The sequence below is a fragment of the Macrotis lagotis genome, chromosome X (genome assembly GCF_037893015.1).
Source record: "Macrotis lagotis isolate mMagLag1 chromosome X, bilby.v1.9.chrom.fasta, whole genome shotgun sequence".
In the NCBI taxonomy this organism is placed as follows: domain Eukaryota; kingdom Metazoa; phylum Chordata; class Mammalia; order Peramelemorphia; family Peramelidae; genus Macrotis; species Macrotis lagotis.
The window spans coordinates 60,084,296-60,109,775 of NC_133666.1; the positions used below are offsets into that span (position 1 = coordinate 60,084,296).

General features: G+C 37.1%; 1 long non-coding RNA gene across 1 annotated transcript; it reads right to left on the minus strand.

The window, feature by feature from the left end:
- Positions 1 to 1,794: 1,794 nt before the first annotated feature.
- On the minus strand, positions 1,795 to 19,784 carry LOC141500973 (uncharacterized). Its single transcript, XR_012472097.1, has 4 exons — positions 19,700 to 19,784; positions 19,141 to 19,285; positions 9,615 to 9,732; positions 1,795 to 1,878 (listed from the first exon to the last, which is right to left on the minus strand). It is a non-coding gene; the product is annotated as an uncharacterized LOC141500973 (long non-coding RNA).
- Between the last annotated feature and the right edge of the window lie 5,696 nt (positions 19,785 to 25,480).

A 25,480-nucleotide genomic window follows, 5' to 3' on the forward strand; every position in this document is an offset into this window, starting at 1 on the left:
AAAAAGAAAACAAGATCAACAATTGTATTGCCTCACTCTACATAGTAACTAAAGGTCAAGTATTCATTACCTGGATCCCAACACCTGCAGGTCAACTCTCTCTCTCTAGTCACATCATGGGGACACTCAGATTTGAGCTGCTGATCAGGTGCCCAACAAGATAAACTTTGCTGGTACAGCAGCAATGGCAATGGTGAAGAGTCTGGAACTGATTCCTAGATAGTGAATCAATAAGTGTATTCAATTCTTATGATGTACCAGATACTGTTATGTGCCATGATACAAGTAATAAATCAAAAGGTTCCCATTGCCTAGAAGCTTCCATTCTAATGGAGGGGGACAACATATCAACTACAAACATACATGCCATATACAGTAGGGAAGATGTTAGAAGTGGTGCCACATAGTGGACACACTGCTTTCTGTCACCCTAGGGAGGAAGGTAGGAAGGTCAAGCCTTCAGGGAATAACTTGGGAAGGACTAGAAAGAATGATGTTTAGTCAGACTTTGAGGAGGAGTCATAGAGGACAGGGAAGAGGAGACTTCATCAGCTAAGATGTCTATCAGCCTTAGTAGCTAGACTAAGGAATACAGAGTCACAAAGCCCTGAGTTTGAGTCCCACCTCAAACACTTCACCATGGCCCAGTCATTTAAGGCCTTTTAGCCTCTATTTCCCTGCCTGGAAAGTGGGGATAAAAGAACAAAGTAGTTGTTAGGATCAAATGCCATAATAAGTACAAAGTATTTTGTGAACCTTCAAATGCCATTTAAATGTTACTTACCTATTACAATACACTTTTCAAGGCATTTGCAGAACTTTGAAAGAGAGGGCTGGAAAAAGAATGGTGATGATTTCTGATTACTCTGCTCCATTTAACTGAAATTGGGGAGAGCTGTGGTCCTCCCTAGTCTACCAGAGACAATGATGTGTTCAAAGAAAAGAAATGCTTTTTGAAAACTGCAGTACCAGCATTAAAACAGGGTTTGCCTTTGTCTTCATTGTCACAGTTATAAAGGGTACATTCATTCCAGGCATGAGCCTCATGTGTTATTGTGCAATTATAAATGAGGGACCCAAGAGAAGTCACACAATGGAGATAGGTGCCAACTCCCAATTAATAAACATTATTATCCATCTATTGAGGCTCTATTTGATTAAAAATACCCCAAAACATTGGACAAAAGCAAAAAAAAAATTCGTTAGTGCGGTATAGCCAGGTGCATGATAGACTTGGAATCAAGAATATTTGAGTACAAATCCTATTCCTTCTGCTCTGTAACTGTGTGACCATGGACAAGTCATTTGCTTCACTGAACTGTCTCCTCTATAAAATGTTGTTCAATTAGCAGGCATGTTTTGAGCAGGATTCTTAACTGTTGTGATGTCAAGGATTTTATTTAGTATACAGGTGAAACCCACAAACCCTATTCTCAGAATAATCTTTCTGAATAGGCTAAATAAAATAAATACGAAGGAACTCAGTTAAAAGAAATAGTTACCAATACATCAAAAACAAACAAGTTCACAGTCCAAAAATTAAGAGGTCCTACCCTAGACAAAGACAAAAATTACACATAAAGTTATAATCAAAATATCAACTCACTATGCCTCTCAGTTGAAAATCGGTTGCTGATTGGCAATGGTAGAAATTTCCTTTTAGTAAATTCCCTGTTCCAATGGAATTATGGGTCCAGTCTAAAAAAAGGAGGAAAAACAATACCTTTAGTCAAAGGAGAACAGTACCCATCAGAGTTTTTGTGAGACTTAAATGAGATATACTAACTTTGCTAGAGAAATATCAGCTATCACGGTGATGGTGGCAGTGACAATGGCCTTGGACACATGAACTTCCACTCTCTGGGTCTTGGTTTTCTCCTTCATGAAATGAGAGGAGGAGAAATAGGATATATGAGCTCTCTTGTCTCTATATTACATGATCTTCTCAAAATTACTGGACAGTGGACCATTCAAGGATGTTGGAACTGAGAAGAAGTGGGGTTAAGATGGCCAGACCTTGAGCCAATCTTCCTTCCATGTCTCACCCTCAACATTCCACAGTAGCACCTCTATTATTTTTCCTTCACTTGTTGGATTTTTAAATCAGCCCTCTTCCCACTCCCCTATATGGCAGAAAATTGCTAGGAAAAAAGAAAGTGTTTGCCTTGAGTGAATTTTTGCAGGCAAGTTATAAATCCTTGAAATTAAGACTTTATAATGGAAATGCTGACACAACCTTAACTTGAGCAGTTTGAACAGCTCCACTATAATAAATCAGTCACTTGTCTTGTGTTCTACAAATCAAAAACTTGGAAGGTAAATCACGCTTTTAAAAGCACTTTTTCATAAATCAGCTATGCAGATCAACACTAGAAATAATATTTTGGCAGTAAATTATATTTTGCATAGACATGCAAGCTCACAGAGAGTTCATCGAGTTACTTTAAAAAAACGACTTAAGTTCTATTTCAGGGGTGCTGGCAAATACTTCTCCTAAAGTTGCTCCTCTCCTTGCTAACACCTTCAATCTCCAAGTCTTGAAAAAAAGTCAAACTTCAGAAATCAGGAAGCAGATCATAAATGCTGCAATATTTTGCACAACTCCAAGACTGCCTCATTCTGACCTTTAGTGTAGTTTGGGAGAACATCCTGGCTGAACACAATCATACATGGAATGGTCAGTTCTACCAAAAGAAAGAAACACATGAAGGAAAAATTAAGTTTTTGCAAACTACCCATTAAACTAGAGCAAGAATTTGATGAATAGTATTCGATGAATACTATTCCCATTTCCAGATGTTTCTAGGAAAGTGTTAATCTCTTGATTCTCTATGCTATTCACCTTTTGTCACTCTCATCTTTGTTATTGTTGTTAATATGATTTCCACTAAGTTTTCTCCAAAGGAGAATCATTAAATCCTAAGAAATATCCCTCTAGTAGTGAGATATAATGCTAGAACTGTGGTGTTCTTAGAACACCAAAGAATCCCTCTTACTGAATTAAAATCGTGCTTTTAAAATACAAAATAAACCAAAAAAGCACTATGTCATTTATTAAATCTTATTGTTTTAACTTCTCTATGGATACGTTATTTCTTTCCAATAGAATCTAATCTCCCCAGTTGGGCTTGGCCACAGTAGGTTTCTGAATTGAATTACTTAACTATTATTCCTACCAGCTATTATCAAATAACAGGAAAAGCAGAATATATTTAGAATTGACTAAGACATTGAAGAAGCTTAGGATAGGTAATCTAGTCCATTGGTACCCAACCTGAATTCACAGTAGCTTTGAGTTGACATGTATTTTCCTAATCAATGGCTAATACTACTGCCCATATGGAGCTCTACAGAACTGTTTGATGTTGGGGTGGGGGGTGGTTCTGCTGAACAAGTTGATATTACTTTGATTACCTTTCAACTTTTCCATTTTGATAGGCAAGTACTATGGATAGAAGATAAAGGATTCAGCTCATTGGTTTATGGTGGACCTTTGGAAAAGCATGCTAATAGCTCATCCCTGGGGGAAACTTAAATAATGTAGGATTAATTACCCCACATTTAGAGACCAAGAATCCTTGATTCAGAAATTCAGGGGCTTATCTAAAGTCACACTCTGCTGGTATATAGTAAAACTGGAGCAATCATCTTCACATTGAGTTCAGTATTCTTTCCCTATTGCTCAGAATGAAGCAATTAGCTGCTCTTTAACCATTAATGGGGATATCAGGAATCATAATGACAGAGCTGGGTAATTGCAAATGGTGATAGAAACAAGGGGGGTGAGAAATACAAAAAAAATGCAATAAAAGAAGAAGAGGTGAGAACCAAGGCAATGACAACAAATGAAAATGCATATGCAACAGGGAGAGAGCAAATATACAGAATTAATAGGAGGTGGTATGTTTGGGCAGGTAATCTTGTGAAACATTAACTGAAGGAAAAAATATCACCACACAGACTGAGAGCAGGGCAAAAGTATGTCAATAGATGAGGGAAATGAAATAAATGAAAGCAAATAAAGATGTTCTACCTTAGTCTCTCGTAAGTTTTTTTTTTTAAAGAATCTGTATATAGCATATATGGCTAACATTAAACCTTGACTAATTTCTGAAATGAGAAATATTCATAGAATTGAATTTCATTGACCAGGGAGGAACAATTAAGAAAATAATGAATCCAGTCTCTGTTTGCATTTATGACTGGCTTGATTATAGGTATCAGGTCATGCACATGTGGGAGCAACCTGAGCCACTACTGTACTGTGGAGGATGTGTAGAAATCCAAACATAGTTTTATTTATTTGTGATCACTAGTTGATTTAATTCAAGTACAACAATCAAATGCCTCCTCTTGCCAATAGAAATACAAACAGGATCCTAATGAATGAGGTTTTTCACTGTTATCTCCTATAGATTGCCTTCTAGTGTCTCCATGAAAGGAAATGTTTAAAAAAAGAAAATAGGCATAGTTGATGAAAAAGATGGGATGGCCTGTTAAAAAAGACAAGAGAAAACATATACAACCTGAGTGATAGTCTGATCCCCTTGAGACACCAGAAAATAAATAAAATAAAAATGAAGGCTTCCAATACTCAGGGAAAATCTCCTCAACCTATGGCAAGAAAGGGACAAGCATAACACATGGTGAAAAGGTACAGAGGTGTTGCCATCTGGGTAGTTCCCCATCCAATTGCTATATCACTCAAAGTATCAAAGTAGTTTTCCATCTGTCTGCCTCTACCTTGGATTATATTTATCCTGACAGATAATGTGATCCATAAAATATAATATATATATATAGTTCAGATTATCATGATTTTTTAAATGTCTCAATCAAATGGTGACAACACTAGCTTGGCAACTAGTATTTCCCTGAGTCTTGATTTCTTTTGAGGACTTGGCTAGAATCTTGGTTCTAGTGTCTTCCTTAAAGCTCTTAGGGCTATGCACTGATGATCTAGCCATCCTGGATCAGTGTCTAAGGTTATACCAAAATGGGCAAACAAAAGAACTCAATACTTTGAAATGAAAATGTGAATGGAACCCAAGAATTAAGATTACACTATCACCATATTAGTCTACCAAAGTCATTGCTATCTAACTCTTAGCTGGCGTTCTGTTTTGTTTTGTTATTTATTTAATGTTTTGCCTACTGCTTCTGTCCCTCACAGGATATCAGAAGATTCTGTCTATTAGTTACATCCCAGTTGGCCGTAAGGCAGGAGGGAAAAAATAACAAGAAAAAGACAATTGAGTACTTTAGCAACTGCAAGCAGGTTATGAATGTGTCACCATCTCATACTTATGGGATGCTAATTATCCACAGCTGGGGGGGGGTAGTGGAAAGGAAAGCATCATAAAGAAATCTGCTCTTCAGGAAAGATTATTGGCCCCCTTATCAAGGTGAGATATTAGTTTGATAGGTCTCTGCTGGGGTCTGACAGTAATTTAGCTGGCCTCTTTCCATGGCTTTTAAATTAAGGGAGAAGCACAAATCTTCCCCTGCTTTAGAATTCCTGGAAAATTTTTTACTCCAATGTTACTTCCTTGTGTCATATGAGTAATCATACTCTTCAGTCAGTGCCTCTTTTTACCTAAATGTTTCATTTGTAACACATCTGTGAGAAAAGCTACTCATCTTCCTCAATTTCCCTTTGAGCAATTAGAATATGAGGCACATTTGGGCAATATCACAAGTTAGATTAGAGGGAAACATTAGAACAATGAGAAGTTCCTAACTCCCTTGGAAAGTTGTTTGGCCAACACAGCTTACAAAATTAAAGAAGCCTCAAGGAATCCTGGACTGTTACAATTTTGGAAAGGTTGGGTCTCAAAAGGGAAATGATGACCAAGGCATGAAAAGAGATTCACCTACGCTATCTCTGAGGTCTCGTATTTGGTGAGGACCAAATTATAAAAGAACCAGGGAAGGAATGGTTAGCAGCTAGGAGAGACAAGAGGGAGCAGTGGTATCAAAACTAAGGAAGGAGATGAGAGGTTGGGCAACAGCCTTCTGGGAGGCCCAAGGACTGAGAAGGAAACAGGAAGCAGAAAAACAATTACTGGCCTGGGGAAAAGCATTGGCTAGGGGCAGTGTGAATTCTTGTGTTTGTGTGTGTGTGTGTGTGTGTGTGTGTGTGTGTCTTCAGTTAATTTGTTTACTTCCTTTCTGCTCCTGAGAAGAAAGACCATCTCTTCTTCCTTCTAAGACTTTTCTTTCAAATGTCTTCAGACATGTCATTTAGGTTTTATGGAAAGCTGCATTTCCTAGAGAACTTTCTAGAGTCTCCTGGTTAAATCCACAGGAAACCACTGGAATACCAGATCCCTTCCATTATCTCTTCAAAGGCTTCCTTTCCATTTGGAAGCCTTGGGAGTCCAGGAGAGTGATCCCATTTAGGAGCAAGTGTTTCAAGTGGGAGGCAGGGATGCTGGGGAGGTGAGGTAGGAAATGGAACCTTCTGGAAGTTTGTGCTATCTCATTCTGTAACTATCAGAGATGGCAGGAGGAGAAAAAAGGCAGAGACACTTGTGCTGGCATGCATTCTGTCTTTCACATGTGAAAGAACACGGCTTCAAGAGTGAGACACGCTATTTGACTATGAATGACTCAGCTCTTCTCAACAACAAAATCATCCAAGACAAGGGAAAAAGATTCAGGAGGGAAGATGCTAGCCATAGTCAGATCAAGAACTGATGGACCCTGAAAGCAAAGCAAAGTATTTTCTTTTCAATGACTTTATTCTCCTTACTCATGTGTTTTTTTTTCTTTTGGACTGTTTCTTCTTCCCAACTGAGTTTAATATGGAAATATATTTTACATGAACACACATGACTAAATTACATCAAACTGCCTACCTCAAAATAGGGGTCAGGAGGGAGGGAGAAAAAGTTGGAATTCAAAATCTTATAAAAGTAAATGCTAAAAATTGTCTTGATATATAATTGGGAGGAAAGGTCGCTGTTGTTTTTGTCTTTCATTCCTGAAGAAGACCATGAAATCAGGGAGATAATGCCATGACATGCAAGGAAGTTGGATTTAAGGGAGAAGGCCAACCTCACTTTCTTCCTCTGGAGGACTCTGGGTCCAGGGGTCAGAAGGACAAACAATAAGCTCTGTGAGGGATAAGAGCAGGCCAACTTCTGGTACACTGAGCTCCATAGCTTCCTTCCTTCCTTCCTTCCTTCCTTCCTTCCTTCCTTCCTTCCTTCCTTCCTTCCTTCCTTCCTTCCTTCCTTCCATCTATCCATGCTTCTTTTCTTTATCATTTGCCTTGATCACTGAGATACCCTGAGGGTCTTAGCCTTCCAACAATGTTTTTCTTCTTTTTTTTGGAAGTGGTCATTCTTGGCCTCTTTGACTTATCTCTCTGTTGCTTAACCTTAGTGACTGAATGGGTGTTGCCTCAGTCAAATCGTGACCTGGGAAAGCCCTAGGCTTTTGAAGGTCATGGTCTCCCATTGCATCCAAGACCATTCCAGTTGTCCTGGTTCACATAAAAGGGAAAAACAAAATATTATCCAAATGGGTTAAAAGAAGAGTGAGACATACTCTGGGTCAATGTCTAAAAGTACCTGGATGTTGAGACTTCAGTAAACTACTGCAATTCCCTGATGGAAAGTCAACTTTCCTCTCCATTCATACATAAAGCACTTAGAACAACCCTCACTTCCTCGAAAAGAATACTGACAGGACAAAGCCAGCATTAACCAGCTATCATATAATGGGAAATGGAATTCATGAGATTTCTTCTGAAAATGTTGCCAAGTAACAAATGTTCGAGTGTTTTTGTATCATACAGATGACGCTGGGGTCAGAAAAGTTATACCAGCTGTCTAAAAGGGTCTACCTAAAGGGAAAAGCTATGTCTAGTGCCTATAATTAAACAAAATGTTGTTTATTTGTTTGTTCTTACTATAGTAACCCCCAAAGTCCCTAATTCAAATTCCTCAGTTTTTCCTTTCTCAATGCTAGGAATATAATAAAAAGAAAGGAGACAGAGGATGCTATGAATTGTCCAGGTATTGGCTTGCCTACAACCAGTATTGTTTTTGTGTGTTTGATAACCTATTTCTTTGCAATAAGCAACACTACTTTTGGAGCTAAACTATATTTCTTTCCAAATTCTTCCTCCAAATGAAATGGAAAACATAAATGGAAGGAAGACAGTTTCCAAATGATCCTTGGAGAAACAAATGGAGAGATAGGTTTCCTCATGGTCTCAGATGCAACAAGTAACCTCATTTCACAGAACACTTAGGCCATCTCACCTTTCAATGCTCACAGTGAGTCTAAGTGAAAAGGCTACCATGAAGATGAACAGCTGAGGATAGCTTAAGAGGCCCCAGCTGCTGGCCTCTCAAGCTCTCTCTTGGGCCCCTTTCTCTCTCTTTCCCAGTGATCTCATCAGTTCCCATCAGTTCAATTACCATGCCTACTGAGATGACTCTGAAGTCTTATATCCAATCCAGCCCTGTTGCCTAGATTCCAGTGTCATATCACAAAGTGCCGCCTGACCATCAGATGCATGTGCCCATGTCTTCTCACACTCAACACATCCAAAAGGGGGTTTGTGGGATGGAGGAAATCCATTTTGCACTTCCAGGAATATTTATAACTGAAACCAAACAGCCATATGGATGTTCCTATCCTTTATGGAAATCTGTATGGGAAACAATTTCCACCAAAGAATGTGGTAAATTCATATATGACTACACAATAGATGTGTAATTTCATCAGCTGGGAGATGTCTGGTTTGGAAACTTCCATGACTCCCAAAAATAATCTGGGGCATTTCCTGAGGTACAGGAGGGCTAGGGAAGTTGTCTGGGGGTGACGAAATTGGTCAATGTCAGAGGCAGAATTGACTGTTAATCTCGAACTACTATCGTCAAGATCTAAAACCACATTTATAACCTTTGGAAATCAGTCATTACAATGATCTGTCAAGCTGATAGTCTTATAACCAGCTCTGAATGTCATATATACCCTTCCTTTTCCCCCCTCTCCCCAAAGAAGTTTCAGGGGTTACTTATTTTAACTTCAAGTCTAGGGTAGCACACAAACTCCTCTCTTTGTTTTATAACACCCTTCACAATCTGGCTCCAATGTATTTTTCCACTCCGATTTCCCATTATACTCCATAACACACTCTATGTTTCAGATAAACTGAAAATGATCCTCATATAGAATATCTTATCTTCTGATTTCATGCCTTTGTATGAACCATCTTCCATAGCTGGAATATACACCTTTCTTACTTTTATCTCTTGGAATTTCTGGCTCCATTAAGAGCTCACATCATGTCCTTCAGGAGACTACTAAATGAACTGGTTATTAGCACTACCCTCCATCACTTCCCACTTCCCCCCAAATTATTTACTGGTTACTTGATATATATTTGGAATTTATTTATTTGTGTTCCTGCTTTTTCTCCTCAAAAAACGTAAGTTCTTTGAGGACAGGGATTTTTCATTTTTGTTTTTGTCTACCTAGTGCATAGAATAGTCCATCTTTCATACAGAGAAGGCAATTAATAAATGATGTTAAATGTAATTGGCTATTAGCTGGTTCTAAATCTTATCTAGAAATTCTCCTTTTTTAAAACTTACCATTTTCCTGGAAGAAAACAGACCCCACTGAAGACCATTGATCATTTCCACTGAATTATGGGAATTCTGAATGTCTAGTTCTCCAGGATTGTGTGATCATGAAGACTTGGCAGCACGCCTTGGAGGAACAAAGACAAAAGAATACAATAGAACCAATGTGCTTTTCTAACTATCCAACACAGAAGCTGATTTCCCATTGTATGGGGCAGTAATTAGGAGGGCAGCTAACCCATATAGTCTGATAGTAGCAATCAACAATAACAGGAAGGGGAAAATTAATATAGTGGCAGAACCAACCATTAGCCACTAAGCAAGAAGTGATATGATCATAACTAGAGGGGAGATTGTGAACTCCAAACCTTCTAGATGAATCATTTGCAGAAATGAACTCCCATTCTCAAATCCCTTGATGATCTACAATCAAAACTCTGGTACGGAAAAAAGGAACAAATCAATTTCTAGTTCAAAAATGAATTGCACTGAGAAAGGTATGTAATAGCATAAACATGGGATTTATGATGATTGAGTGGATGAATGAATGTATGAATGAATGTAAAAATGAATTAATTAATAAAAGAAATAAATATCATTTACAATGAACTTACTAAATGCCAGGCACTATACTAAGTGTTAGAGCTATTTTTTAAAAGCCCTCATAGTGTTTCCAGTCTAAAAGAACAGTGACACATAGACACATAGAAGGAAATGGTAGCTAGGGAAGGAAATTGTCTTCTAGGGAAGTAGAAAGGAAGGGTATATGGCAAGAAGGCATGAGTGAATGGAAAGATGGCTGAATGAGATATAAAAATGAAGCATAGTCTGAAGTCTAGGGTCAGTTAATAGACAGGATACCCATAACTTTCTTTTCATAGCATCCAATGAAGCTGTGACATTGACAGTGTTGTAGCAGGATTTAATTTTCAAATATGGGTTAGACAAGATGGACACTGAGGTCTCCAATTCAAATTCTGGCACCATTGATCTAAATCTGAAAGGGGTTATAGAGACCATCTAACTCCACGTGTTCATTTTGCAGATGACAAAGTTGTGGCCCTGTGTATTGAAATGGCTTAGCATATAAGATCACACAGACTGTTAGAAGACAGAGCTAGGTGTTTGAACCCATGTGCCTTTATACACATCCAATATGCTTTCTACCACATAATACTGTCTCCTCATCTTTTGTTCTAATTTTTAATGGAAGGGCTTGAAGAAAATGAAAGGTCATTTCTTACATTAACTTTAAATTTTCTGACAATCAGTGCTCTCCCTCTAGGACTTTATAAGCTGAGATACAGGATACTGAGATAACATCACATATACAAAGAAGCAATACCCCTCCTCCAGAGCATTAACCTGACACATGAATAAAGTATAAGTAATATTATCCTCAGGACAATGGGAATTGAATTTTGCTATTAAACACAGAAGTAGGCCTGGGTTTAGGAAAAGGGATACCCATGTTTTATAACACTGGAGAAAACCATGCTGTTGATAATTACATCCTTAGAAACAGCTGCTTTCTACAACAGATCAAATTTCTTAAATTTTGAAGAGAGTCAATAAGAATGTTGTTTTTTGTTGTAAATGAGTCCATAGAAAAATCTGAGCTCCATCAGGAAGGGAAGGACCAGGGGAGAGGCCCCTCTATTTCTGCCTGTTACTACATTTTTCTAATTTTTTGATGTTGTATTATTTTTTCTATTAACAGATAAAGATAATTTTTAATATTCAGTTTTTGAAAGATTTTGAGTTCCATTTAACTCCACATGTTCATTTTACCCTTCTTCCCTTCTCTACCTTTTCCCTAAGACAGCAAGCAAGTTGATATAGGTTATACAAGACAACTACTATAGTATACTAATTGAGTGATGAAGATGTTACTGAATCACTGGGCTGGATAGGGGCTTAAGTGACCTAAAAAGAAGAAAAATAATATTCATACTGATCATACTAATGTCAAATACTATAACTGACATCAAGAGTTTGTACGTGCCTTTCTCAATCTTATGTCATTAGCAGGTACCTTAACAGTATGGATATTTCGAGACGGGGTCAGGATAGTGGGTTACAGGAAATAACCAAGCTGGATTCTCTCAATATTCCCTTTGAAACAAGTTTAAAATAATACCAAAATCAACTTTTTGAGTGTCAGAGACACAAAAGTTGAGAGTGAAACATTTTTCCTGCCTAAGAACACTTAGGAAGTTGGGTGACACTGGGGTGAATGCTAGAGCACATGAATACCAAGGCAGCAACAGTCGTTAAAGCAGCAATAGCTATTTCAGGAACTTTCAGCTTCCAGATGGTAAAGGGGTTGGACAATTTCTCAGAAAGAAATTACAGGGGACCATTTGCTGACACTGGATGCAGCTGGCACTCAATGGCAAAATGAATGAACAATAACAAAAAAAAAAACATTGACCATAAAAAAACTAGAATAGTGGTAGAGAAGTCCGAGGTACAAACTCAGAAGTCAACAATGAAAAAAGAGATACAAGCAAAGCTTCTAAGAAAAATGCTAATTGGACACAGATCAGTTATTCCTGGAAAAGCTTAAAAATGCTAGATAAAAAAATTGAGAAAGGAAATGAGTGTGGTAGAAAAAGGTTATGAAAAGAGAATTAATAGTTTGGTAAAAGAGACAGAAAAATATTGAAGAAAATGGTATATGGGCTAATGTAAAAGAGGCATAAATTCACTGAAGCAAAGAACTCCTTAAGGAGTAGAATAAACCAAATGTTGAAAACAATGTGGGAAAACTGGTACAATAATACTGTCCTGGTGAAGTTGAGAACAAATCCAACCTTTCTGGAGAGCAATTTGGAACTACGCTCAAAAGACAATAAAACTACACATATGGGGGCAGAGCCAAGATGACTGCAGGAGAAGAAACCCTCAGGCACTCTCTCCAAAATATTTTAAAAATCTTAAAATTATGACTAACTAAATTTTTGAGAGACAAAACCCACAGAAAGATCCAGTGAGGCAATTCTCCAGCCCAAGGTAACCTGGAAAATAGTGGAAAAACTCTGTTACATGGATTGGAGGGGTGGCTGTGTCAGAGTGAAGGAAGTTCAGCCTCCTGGGAACAGTCCCAGGGAGCCTGGAAGCAGTGGCTCCTGGCAGCAGAAGCAGTTTCCTGACTGGCACCCCAGGGAGCACCAAGCACAACTTGGAAGATCAGCAGGGAGGCCACTGCCAGAGTGAGCACAAAGCCCAGGCCCTCAGAACAGTTGAGGCACTCAGCACAGTCACGGCACTCTGCATGGTCACAGCAGCCCAGATCCAGGAAACAGAAGTAGGCCCATGGAGTTGCCCAACAGGAGATTCCAGGCAGCTGCACCCTGAGTGCTCAATCCCCGGAAGGTAAGGGAGTGGAGGGAAAATGCTGAGGTCTTTCCTCTATCCCTGGAACAGGACTCTGGGGCTATGACCACATTCAGACCTTGGTTGAGGTCTAGGCCTCCCCATAGAGCAGGGACCCCCAGCCCCCAGCCCTGTGGCTGAAGGGTGAGCTTGTGGTCATTCATAAACCAGGAGAGCAGTCAGAGCCTCACACACTGAAGTCTATGTTGCGGTGTCTCAATAATACTCAAAAGCTCAGGAAGGACCCCAAAACCAGGCACAGGCTGAGGAAATGACTAAGCAGAAAAAAAGGAACCTGACCATAGACAATTACTTTGGTCCCATGGAAGACCAAAATACTCAATCTGAAGACGAGAAAGTCCAAGCTTCTGCATCTGAAGACTCCAAGAAATATAGAAGTTGGACTCAGGTTATGACAGAGATCAAAAAAAGATTTTGAAAATCAAGGAAGGGAGATAGAAGAAAAATTGGGAAAAGAAATGATTGAGATGAAGGAAAAACATGAAAACTAAGTCAGCAGCTTAGTCAAGGAGATCCAAAAAATACTGAAGAAAATAACATGTTAAAAACCAGGTTAGGTCAAATGGAAAAAAAAAAAACAGTTCAAAAAGTTATTCAGGAGATGAATGCTTTAGAAAAAAATACAAAAAAAGTAAAAAGCAGAATTGGTCAGATGGTAAAGGAGATAAGAAAGGTCTCTGAGGAAAACAATTCCATCACATGGAGAATGGAACTAAAGGAAGCTGGTAATTTTATAAGAAATCAAGATACAATGGTTCAATACCAAACGAATGAAAAATTAGAAGAAAATGTGAAACAAAGTCATTGAAAAAACAACTGATCTGGAAAACAGATTCAGGAAAGATAATTTAAAAATTATTGGGATACCTGAAAATCATGATCAGGAAAAGAACCTTGACCCCATTTTTAAAGAATTCCTACAGTAAAATTGCCCTTGTATCCTAAAAGCAAAGGGTAAAATAGAAATTGAGAGAATCCATGATCTCCCCTGGAAAGAGATTAAAAAAAATTAAAAAAAAAACAACCCCCAGGAATATTATAGCCAAGTTCCAGAATTCCCTAGTCAAAGAGAAAATATTCCAAGCAGCCAGAAGGACACAATTAAATATCGTGGAGCTGCAATCAGGATTACTCAGGACTTAGCAGTAACTAAATTAAGGGCTCATAGGGCTTGGAATATAATATTCCGGAAGACAAAAGAGCTTGGAATGCAACTGAGAATCAACTACCCAGAAAAACTGAACATCCTCTTCCAGGGGAAAAGATGGACTTTTAATGAAACAGGGGACTTTCAAATGTTCCTACTGAAACAACCAGAGCTGAACAGAAAGTTTGACATTCAAGTACAGGACTCAGGTGAAGCACAGAGAGCAGAGGAGAAGGGTAAATTATGATGGACTTAATGATGATGAACTGTGCTTATTCCTGCATGGAAAGATGATACTGATAATACTAATATGAATCTTCTCATTTAATAGAGCAGGTAGAAAGAGCTTTTATAGATGAAGCACAGAAGAGAGCTGAATTTGAAGATATAATATATTGTAAAAATGGAGTCAATGGCTGGAAGCAAAATGTACTGGCAGTAAGAGAAAGGAGAGGTAGAATAGGCTAGGATATTTCATATAAAAGATTTTTCATGTAGCTTTTACAATGATATGGAAGAGGGGAAGGCGAGGGGGAATGAGGGAACCTTCATTCTCATCAGAAATGACTCAGGAAGGAAACAGCATGCATACTCAATAGGGTATAGACATCTGGAGGAAAAAGTAGAGAAGTGGCACAAGTCAGACGGGGGGATGTGGGTGATAGAGAAGAGGATAGATCATAGGGGAGGGTAGTAAGATATAACACATTTTCTTTTTTACTTTTTGCATGGTGCTGGGATTGGGTGACCTGTCCGGGGCCATGGGGCTGGGTGGTTGTTGGGTCTATGGGTTGGAATGTGGGCTTGGGGCCTCTTGGTCCCAGGGCCAATACTCTGTCTGCTGTGACACTTAGCTACCTGCAGTACATTTTAGAAGAGGGACAGAGTGAAAAGAGAGAAAAAATATAATAGATGGTCCTGGGGAGGAATGGATGGAGGGAGTTACAATCAGCAACAACAACTGTGGAAAAATATGGAAGTAACTTCTAAGATGGTCTTATGATAAAGAATGTGATCCACCCATGAAAGAGCTGATTGTATCAGATCACAGACTGAAACATATATTTTTTCTCTTTCTTTTACGTTATTTCTCACGAGGTTTCATATTTTTTATGGGGGAGTGGGTATTATATTTACTCTTAAACAGGAATATTTTAGTAATCTGTAAATAAAAATAAATAAAATCTTAAAAAATTACACATACCCTTTGATCCAGCAATACCACTACTAGGTCTGTATCCCAAAGAAATTGTGTAAAGATATTTATAGCAGCTTTTTGGGGGGTTCACAGTGAATTGGAAATTGAATGGGATGTCCATCAATTGAGGAATGATTGAACAAAATATTGTATTAGAATGACTCCTCTACGAAATCCTGAGCAAAAGGGCAATAAAAGGTATATACCCTTTGATCCAATATACCACTACTGGTCTGTATGCTGAAGAGATCATGAAAAAGGTTAAAATTCCCATATGTACAGAAATATTCATAGCAGTTCTTTTTGTAGTGGCAAAGAATGGGAAACTGAAGGGATGCTCATCAATTGGGAATGACTGAGCAAACTGTGATGTGTGTGTGTGTGTGTGTGTGTGTGTGTGTGTGTGTGTGTTTGTGTGTGATGGAACAGTATTGTTCCTTAAGAAATCATGAGGGACAAGATTTCATAAAAGCTTGGAAAGACTTGCATGAATTGATATTGAGTGAAATGAAAAGAACCTGAAGAAAATTATACACATTAACAACAAAGTGGAGTAATGATGGACCATGATGGACTTGTTACTTTCAGTAGTACAATAATCAAAGACAATTTAAAAAGACATGTGATAGAAAGTACTATCCATATCCAGAGAAGGAACTATGGGGTTTAAATGAAGTTTAAATTTAATGAATTTTAACTGAAATTGAAATTTTTAAAAGTTGTCAAATGTATTGACATTTTTTTCTCTAATGTTTTCTTTCTTTCATTTGGATGTGATTCTTACATGTTCAATATGGATCGATGTTTAGTATGGTTTAAATGTAGAGTCTATATCAGATTGCTTTCTGTCAGGGGGAGGGGGAGGGAAGCAAAAGAGCTAGAAAAAGTGTAAAACAAAAAATCTTGCCAAAAAAGATATTATTAAAATCTACCATTGCATGTAGTTGAAAAACACAAATAAATAGAATATTTGTAAAAAGAAATAATGAGCACAGCTGTATTTTAGGGAAGCAACAAAAGACTTGCATGAACTGATATTGAGTGAAGTGAGCAAAACCAAGAGAACACTGTTCACATGAACATTTTGAGATAATCAACTATGATGGATAAAGCTCCTCTCAGCAGTTCAGTGATTAAAGACAATTCTGAGAGACCTGTTAGGGAAAACACCATCCACAACCAGGAAAAAAAAAAAAACAACTTTGGAGTCTGAATACATAGAAAAGCATATTATGTTCACTTTAAAAATTTCTTTTCTTTCTTACTCATGGCTTTATCCCCTTTAGTTTTAATTCCTCTTTTACAATATGAATAAAATGGAAGTATGCTAAACAAAATTGTACATATACAACTTTTGCCAGATTATTTGCCTCCATGGGAGGAGGGAAGGAAGGGTGGCAGAAAAATGTGAAACACATAAACTTGCAAATGGATGAATGCTGAAAACTACCTTAGCATTATATGGAAAAATAAAATAATATTTTTTAAAAAAGACAATAGGGTAGAGGAAAATACACAGATAGTAATCATGAATTCAAATGTAAATGGAATTAAATCAACCACAAAACAGAAACTAATAACAGCATGGATTAGAAACCATAATCCAACAATATGTTTTTTACAAGAAACATATGTAAAACAGAAAGACATACACAGAGTAAAAATAAAGGAATGAAGCAGAATCTAATATGTTTCAGCTATAGTAAAAAATAAGATAGAGGTTAACAATTATAATCTCAGGCAAAGCAAAAATAAAACTATTTAAAACTGATAATCAGTAAAAATACATTTTGATAAAAGGTAGCATAGACAAATAGGGAACACTAGTTGGCTATGGGCAAATGGGCAGTCTTTGTCAGGTCTGGAGTTAGGAATATCTCAGTTCAAATCTTATCTCAGGACACTTACAAGATGTGTGACCCCAGGTAAATCATTTAGCCCAGTTTGCCTCAGTTTCCTCTTCTGTAAAATGAGTCAAAAAGGAACTAGCAAACCACTCTAGTATCTCTGAAAAACCCCAAATGGGGTCAGAGAGAGTCAGGCACAACTGAACAACCACCAGACAATAAAATAATATCAAATATTTTTACAGCAAAATTCTCTGATGTATTTATTTCCTAAGTATAGAATTGAGTCAAATTTGTAAAATTAAGGGCCATTTGTCTAGGGATAAATGGTCAATAATTATGAACAGGTACTTTTCAGAAAATGAAATCAAAAATATGTACAGGCATAAGAAAAAATGCTCTAAATCATTGTTTATTAGAAAAAACAAAAAATAAAACTATTTTAAGGTACCACCTCACACCTATCAGAAAGAAAAATCTTAGAGGGAATGAGCAAAAATAGGTCTACTAATGAACTGTTTTTGGAGTAGTGAAATGGTCCAGCAATTCTAGAGAACAATTTGGAATGAAGGGTTCTAAAACTGTCCATTTTTTTGAGTAACAATATTAATCCTATGTCTGTATCCCAAAGAGATGAAAGAAAAAAGAAAAGGATCTATATGTACAAAATTACTTCTAGAAGCTCCTGTGATATGACAAAACATTAAAAATTTAGCTGATTCTTATCAATTCAGGAATGGGTAAAATATGATATATAATTATGATGGAATACTATTGTATTACAAGAAATGCTGAGGGGCATGATTTCAGAAAAAAAAACAAGGCAAAACCTATATGAACTGATACAAAGTGAAATGGGAAGAACTGGGAGATCGTTGTGATGTGAAAGACTTGGATACTCTGATCAATACAATGATCCAAGAGAAAAAGGATTTAGAATGAAAAACTTCTATCCACCAAGAGAGAGAAAGAACTGATGAACTCTGAGTGACAAGTGCAGAATGCTTTTCTCACTTTTTTCTTTCTTTTTTCCAAAATGTGCTCATATGGAAATATTTTGCATGATTTCACATGTATAACTGATAGCATATTGTTTACCTTTTCTATAGATGGCATGGGGGGCAGTGAGATAGAAGTAAAGAATTTGGAACTCAAAATTTAAAAAGAAAAGAATGTTAAATTGAAACTCCAGTCCCTAGAATAGTACTTGTCTCACAGGGGCAGTTAGATGGTATAGTGCATAGAGCACTGGCCTAAGAGTCAGGAGGACAGGAGTTCCAATTCAGCCTCAGCTATCTGTCACTTACTAGTTGCATGACCTAGGGCAAGTCACTTAACCCTGATTACCTTGCATCCAGGGCCATCTCTAATCGTCCTGATTCATATCTGGTCACTGATCCCAGATGACTGGAGGAGAATGTGAGGCTGGTGCATTAACACAGCTCCCCCTCACTCTGATCCAATCCATGTGTTTATCAGGGCATCACCTCTCTAATGTCATGGTTTTCTTCGAGAATGAAGGACAAACATCACCTGGTTCACAGTTGTTTGACTGGTCTCTCATTTTTTCCTCACAATAGCCATGAATTAGGGAGTATGAATGCTCTTGTCTTCTGAGACACTTATAAATAAGAGGAGAGTCAAATACTTGGGCAGCTTAGCAGGCACAGTGTGGCAAGATGTCCATCAGAAAAAGTGTCCTCTTAGGCATTCATTTACCCTTTCTAACAAGATGTTTGCTCTACTCTAGAACATCCTACAGGCCTCCCCCAAAGCTGTACATTGCAAGTCCACCAGGAATTCTTAAAACCATTCATTATCTGGTAATCAACCAGGTTGGTTCTATGATGATGATGATGATGAGAGAGAGAGAGAGAGAGAGAGAGAGAGAGAGAGAGAGAGAGATCATGTTTCTCACTGCCTGATGTAGACTCACAGTCTTACCAACATGCCAGGGTATATGTACCATTCATGGGTACAGTACAGTGTGGGGCAGCCCCAGAGATGTCTCCTTGACACGGTGAGGCAACAGAAGCAAATGGCAGTGGAATGGTTCCAGGATGGCAGATAATTGTTGGAGAGACTATTCCTGCATTCAAGAAAAAGCACAGAGATGATGGGCAGAGAAGATACACCTACAATCTTTCCAGTCAGAACAGATTCTACTATAAGTGTGCTCATGACTGAGATTCTTTAGCTAATTTTTCAGGTAACACCAATGGCTATCCATGTGGGCTTCTACTGAAGCCTGAATTCATATGTATTTTCATCCTTGCTATCAATTTTTCCAAATCTGGAGCTTTCTTTTTAACACTACCAAAAAATTTCACTGACCATCACATTAGTATCTGTAATTTTGATGAGCTGATCTTTTTGACTAGAAGGAAAACAGAACAAAAGCCCTAAATCTTTATAAGAGAAATACTGACAGTCCCCAGCCCTACTCATCTACATTTCAGTACTCTCCTTATTTAAGACAAGAGATCTTTAACTACTCACTCACCATTTCTGCCTAGATCTGAACAGATGACAGGAAAAACTCCTGCAGAGTTAGAATAGGGCCTTATGGCGATTCACTTTAAGACAACCGTCTTCTGGAATGCATTGCATCAGAAAGTGGGGACCACCTGGAGAGAACAGAAATTTATCGAAGTCAAAAACAGTGGAGCATTGACATTGGAAATAATTGTTTTCTTCACTCACACTTTTTTTTTAAAAGTTTATATCTTTGCACTCACACTTTTATAAGTACTCAAGGTGAAGAAAAGGCACCTAACTTAGGAACCAAACGCCATACACTTTTCAGTCAGTGAATATATTTGCTGCTGCAAATACTTTTTAATAATTTATGTTCAGTCTGATCATTTAAGAATTTCTGTCTAACTCCTTCCAAAAACATAATAGAAGGCAATATAACTATGTCTAGACCATCTACTCTCAATAATTGAACTTTGGATGGCTTGCTCCGCAACTTAGTTTGCATTCATGAACATTCAGGGCCTTAATTACAAGAAAAAAAGGAATGGAGGGAGAGAAGGAAAGGAGAAAGAAGGAAGCATATAATAAATCTTCACAAATACTGTTTTGTTTTATAATTAAGTAAACTAAGAGAGAAGTTAGAATGGTACATATACCCTGGCATGTTGGTAAGGCTGTGAGTCTACATCAGGCAGTGAGAAACAAGATCTCTCTCTCTCTCTCTCTCTCTCTCTCTCTCTCTCTCTCTCTCTCTCTCTCTCTCTCTCCCCCCCCCCCCCGGCTAATAAAACAAGAGGTCTTCAGCATACATATTGATTTTCTTCAAATAACCTAACTTCATCTCCCCTGGTCTCATCTCCATATCATTTCAAGCTCTCACAAACATGCTGATATTCTTGATCTTGTCATCACTCACAATTTTACTAGCTCTATGTTCTAGCATTCTGAAATTCCCTTATCTGATCATAGCCTATTGGTTTTTCACTTGTCCCTCCTTTCCCTTACAAAACCCTACTTTATATCCACACTATTATCTCCAACCCCTTGACCTCTCAATTCTTCCCAGGACATCTTCCCTGCACCAGCCATTCTCTTTTCTTCTCCCCATTTTGATGCCATGGTTAACCAATTCAACTCTACATTGACCTCTTCTCTTGAATCCTTAGCCTTTTCATCATATTCTCTATTTTTATCCAATTCATATGCTTATATCACTCCTGATAATTTTCATTTCTCCCACTTGTCTGTATTCTTTGTGGTCACTAAGTAGAAAAACGATGAAGGCAAGCATAGATCCATCAACAAAAAAGACCTACTTCAAAAGGTCCAGGAACTACTTGGAATTCTTGGAAAAAAGACAATGTTGCACATCACTGCTTCAAGAGCAAAAGGGATGAGGGGAAGTGTTGGTACCCCAGGAAGGAGAAGAGGAACTGTTTCTAAAGAAATAAAGAATTTTATGCCATCTATTCTAGCATTATTTTTTTGCAAGGCAAATGGGGCTAAGTGGCTTGCCCAAGGCCACACAGCTAGGTAATTATTCAGTGTCTGAGACCGAATTTGAACTCAGGTACTCCTGATTCCGGGGCCAGTGTTCTATCCACTGCACCACCTAGCTGCCCCCTCTAGCATTATTTTAAAAAAGAGTCATCCCCACTTATTCAATGGGAAAAGAGATAGGAGTTTACTTCATTGGATCACTTTTGAACAATTCTCACCATCAATTTAAAGGCAATCTCTATCACTGATATACCATGGGCAATGGTGTTAACCATTTGAATATGATTGACTCAGAATACCCTAAGCTATTTTGAGTGCCCAGGCTCTCCAGGACTATTGAATTCTCCCCCTCTTCCTCTCCATTCTATTCCAAGGCAACAAGAATTGATTGTTCTTTGAATTCATATCCAACATTAAAGCTTCTTTCTTGGTGCCCCACTGTAGAAGATCTCACAGATGGAAAGAGGGGGAGGAAACTTGGGATTAGATCATGATATTTACAGAGCTCAGGTTTGTATACATTTTTATGACATGTAAGCAGCTGTGTTTGTTGTTTTTTTATCATTTCATAATATTTTGAAAAGCTATTCGAATTTCTGCCAAGCGATACATCTAGAAGATTCACAGAGTTGAGGAAACTGAAAATAATCAGAAAAAAATCTTTGTATTCAAAGGGACTCTATAGCTCTGAGAAAGAAAACAGGCTGTGTTTGGTAGTTATTTGGAAAGAATTATGTTTGAATTAGTGAAGGATTCTAATTGTCAGTGATATTATGATGAAATGTTTCTGTAGTACAGGTATTTCTATGGACTCTCTAAAGGATTCCTGAACAATTTCAATAGTAATTGAAAAGATTATAAAACTCTTCCCGAAATTCAAGCAGAAGTGTTTAAATGTGGAGAATGATTCTTCTTTAATAGCCTCATTACAGTTTCTAAAAATTGGAAACCAACAGTAGAATTGCTATGCTAAAAGGGAGCTTTCTGATGCATTCATGTCTAGTTGTTTGAAGTTCCTTAAGGTTATCTTTGATACCCTCACAGTAGTATTCTGGTTACAAATTCTTACATCATGACTATACCCCAAGCTTTCATTACATTTCTCCTCAGGGTGGCATGTTTCACTGCTTCAGGAATCTAAGAATGATTTGGTTTATGTGGGTATTCCATCTAACCGGTAAAGATTGCAAACTTTTCCAGGTTTTTATAGATGATTCTATGAGTTGGTATGACTAAAAAATGAAAATAAAATCATAATCTAGTGGCTAATTCTCTGAAAGTTAGTCTCTAGGCTGAACCTTCCAGTTCAGTGGAAATCTTTGAAGTTTATGGTCCATTCAAGAATCTATGATCACAGCCATGTCCTCATGCCATGATGAACATTACCATTCCTTTTAATTTCTCCCCTTTTCCTTATTCCTCACTCTGAAAGTACCATCTGTTCTCCTGCCTTTTAGGGAATATTCTTATTTTCCTATCTTCTTAGCTTTATTGTTCTTATCACTCATCATAAGGCCTGAGATTCATGGTTGATTGATAGTTTTTATTCTGCCCAGGAAACAATGCACTTGGGTAAACTAGTCATTCTTTTCTCTTACCATACTATTTTCTCTTACCATACTATCTCTTCCCCCAAAGTTCTACTCTGATGCTTCATAGGACATGAAAGTCATTACAGGGTCTCCAGACTTTGACACTGGATCACCACCACAGCTGGTGAATTCAACCTAGCTGAAAAGGTTTTTAGATATGGTCCCAGAAACCAAATGTGCATACTAACTAGCAACCAATATTAAAAAAAAAGTCATAGGTAATGGTTATCTATTAGCTGAAGAAGTTGCTTATGTTTTTGAGCATGGCAACAAATGAAATGGATGATTTCGTATGTGTTTGTGTGTGTGTGTGTGTGTGTGTGTGTGCATAAATGTGATTTCATTTGTGGGTGGAAATTGTGATGTGGAAACTCTCTTCACTGGTGGAGAACCAGATTTCCTCTCTCTTAAGGTCTTAGAGAACTTCCTAGAGCTCTGAGAAACTGAATTACCATCTAATAGTCACACAGACAGCATGTGTCAAAGGTCAGACTTGAATCATGGTTTTGTTTCCTCCAAGTCTGGTCCTCTATCCATTATAACACACCACTTCTCATTAAATCAATAAAAGATATGAGAGCACTCAGTTCTGCATGGCCCCATTCTGCTTTCACAAAGATAATTTTAGAGTGATGGAAAAGGAATTAAAGCATGCTAAACATCATCAGTTCTTAAATTATCTGTAAAACATGAATTTAACTATTACTACTCTGAATGTCTGAATTTTGTCCCAAATTAATGAGATTATGGTTTTTTGGTGGAAAGGATCTACTCCCCACATAACATGTTCATTGCAAAAGTCAGTAGAAGCTGTAAGAATATTACAGCTAAGTTAAAAATAAGTGGCAGGTTCTCCTCAGTAAATATATAAAGGAATTACAATATACATAATAGACATGAATAGGTACATATGCATTTCTATGCATTGGGTAGCTACATAGTTCAGCAGATGAATCACTTGGCCTGGAGTTAGAAGGAGTTTAAATCTGACATCAGACACTCACTAGCTATGTGATTCTAAGCAAAATTCCTGTTTTCGTCATATGTAAAATGAGTTGGAGAAGGAAATGGCAAACCACTCCAGTATCTTTGTCAAAAAAACTCCAAAAGAGGAAATGGAGAGTTGGAAATGACTGAAAACAACTAAATAATAACAAGCTATACAAGACCAAATTTATATTTAATAAATATATGTGTGATATAAGTATAAGCAATGCATATATAAATGCCTACATACATACACATACCAACTCTCTAAAAGGTCATTTGGTCCTGGACTATCCCTAAAGAAAAATGAATAGGGAAAGGGATGAACTAAAAGAATATTTCTGAGAAAGATAGGTGGAAGAAGACAATAGATAAATGTTTTCAATCTAAAATAATTGAACTATAGTAAACATTACCATTATCAGAGTTAAAAAAAGAAAAGGAAAGTGAAGTGGGACAGACAAAGGAAGAAAGAGGTATATATATAGGGAGGCACAGATAGGGATCAAAGGCCAATAGAATAAATGCAGAATCAAAGAATTCAGGCTAGGAGGGAAGAGGGAATCCTAAGCGATATAAGCAAAACCAGCCACAAGGACTTGGTACTAGTTACATTAAAATAACAACAATAAGAATATAGTAGAATTCTAGGGAAGGGAAAATTATAAGTATAATAACTTATCTATTATACTAACAAATGATATATAACTATAAATTATATATAACAAATAAGAAATTATAATTATAATGATGAATTATTATAGGTAATACTAGTTAATATTTATGTTGAGCTTTAAGGAGAATATATACATGTATTATCTTATTTGATCTTTATAACATTCCTATGAATGTACAAATTATCATCCTTGTTTAATCAATAAGGAAACTGAAGCTAAGAGATACAAAGTAATTTACCTGGGCTTATTTGACCAAGGGTCTGAAGCAGGATGTAAACTGAAGTCTTTCTGATTCCAATTCCAACATTCCACTACAAATATAATGAAACAGAGGACATGGCCCAATAGATGAGAAAACAGCACTCAAAAATTTGCTGCATATTAGAAGGTCATTAATAATATGGATAAATGTAGAGAACTAAAAATAAAGGATTCAAATAAATTGATTTATGTTTCAGAATACAGTTACCATCATGATTTGAAAAAAGCAACAGTAAAACCAGATGTTTTCAAAAGAGAAAAAATAATAAAAATAGCACTGTGATTAAAGGTATCATACACAATAAAGCAGTATCATTAAATTTTAATTCACAAAATGGCATAGAATCTAAAAAATCTAACCAAAATGTAAAAATATCCAGGTAATAAGACAATAATGGGGACATTTACATTCTTCCTTCAGAATTAGATAAACCTAATGAAGAAATAAATAAAATGGAAAAATATATGAACAGGCTGACTTCTGAAATGGATTGTTACAAGACTATATTGTTTGGAATCATGAAATAATTTTACAAAAAAATAAGTGTTACAGCATAAAGAAGTCACAGAGGCAATTAGAAATATTAGGCACATACTTTTAAGACCAAAATCAAATAAAGAAAAACATGAACTGAAGATACAGACAAACCCAAAACAAATAGAAAAGAAAATGTGAAAATCAAAGGAGAAATAAAGGACAAACTAACAAACTGCTAAAACAAAGTCGTTTTATTTTTGACAAAAGTAATAAGCCATTACCAACTTTGCTTTAACAAGAAAGAAGAAAAT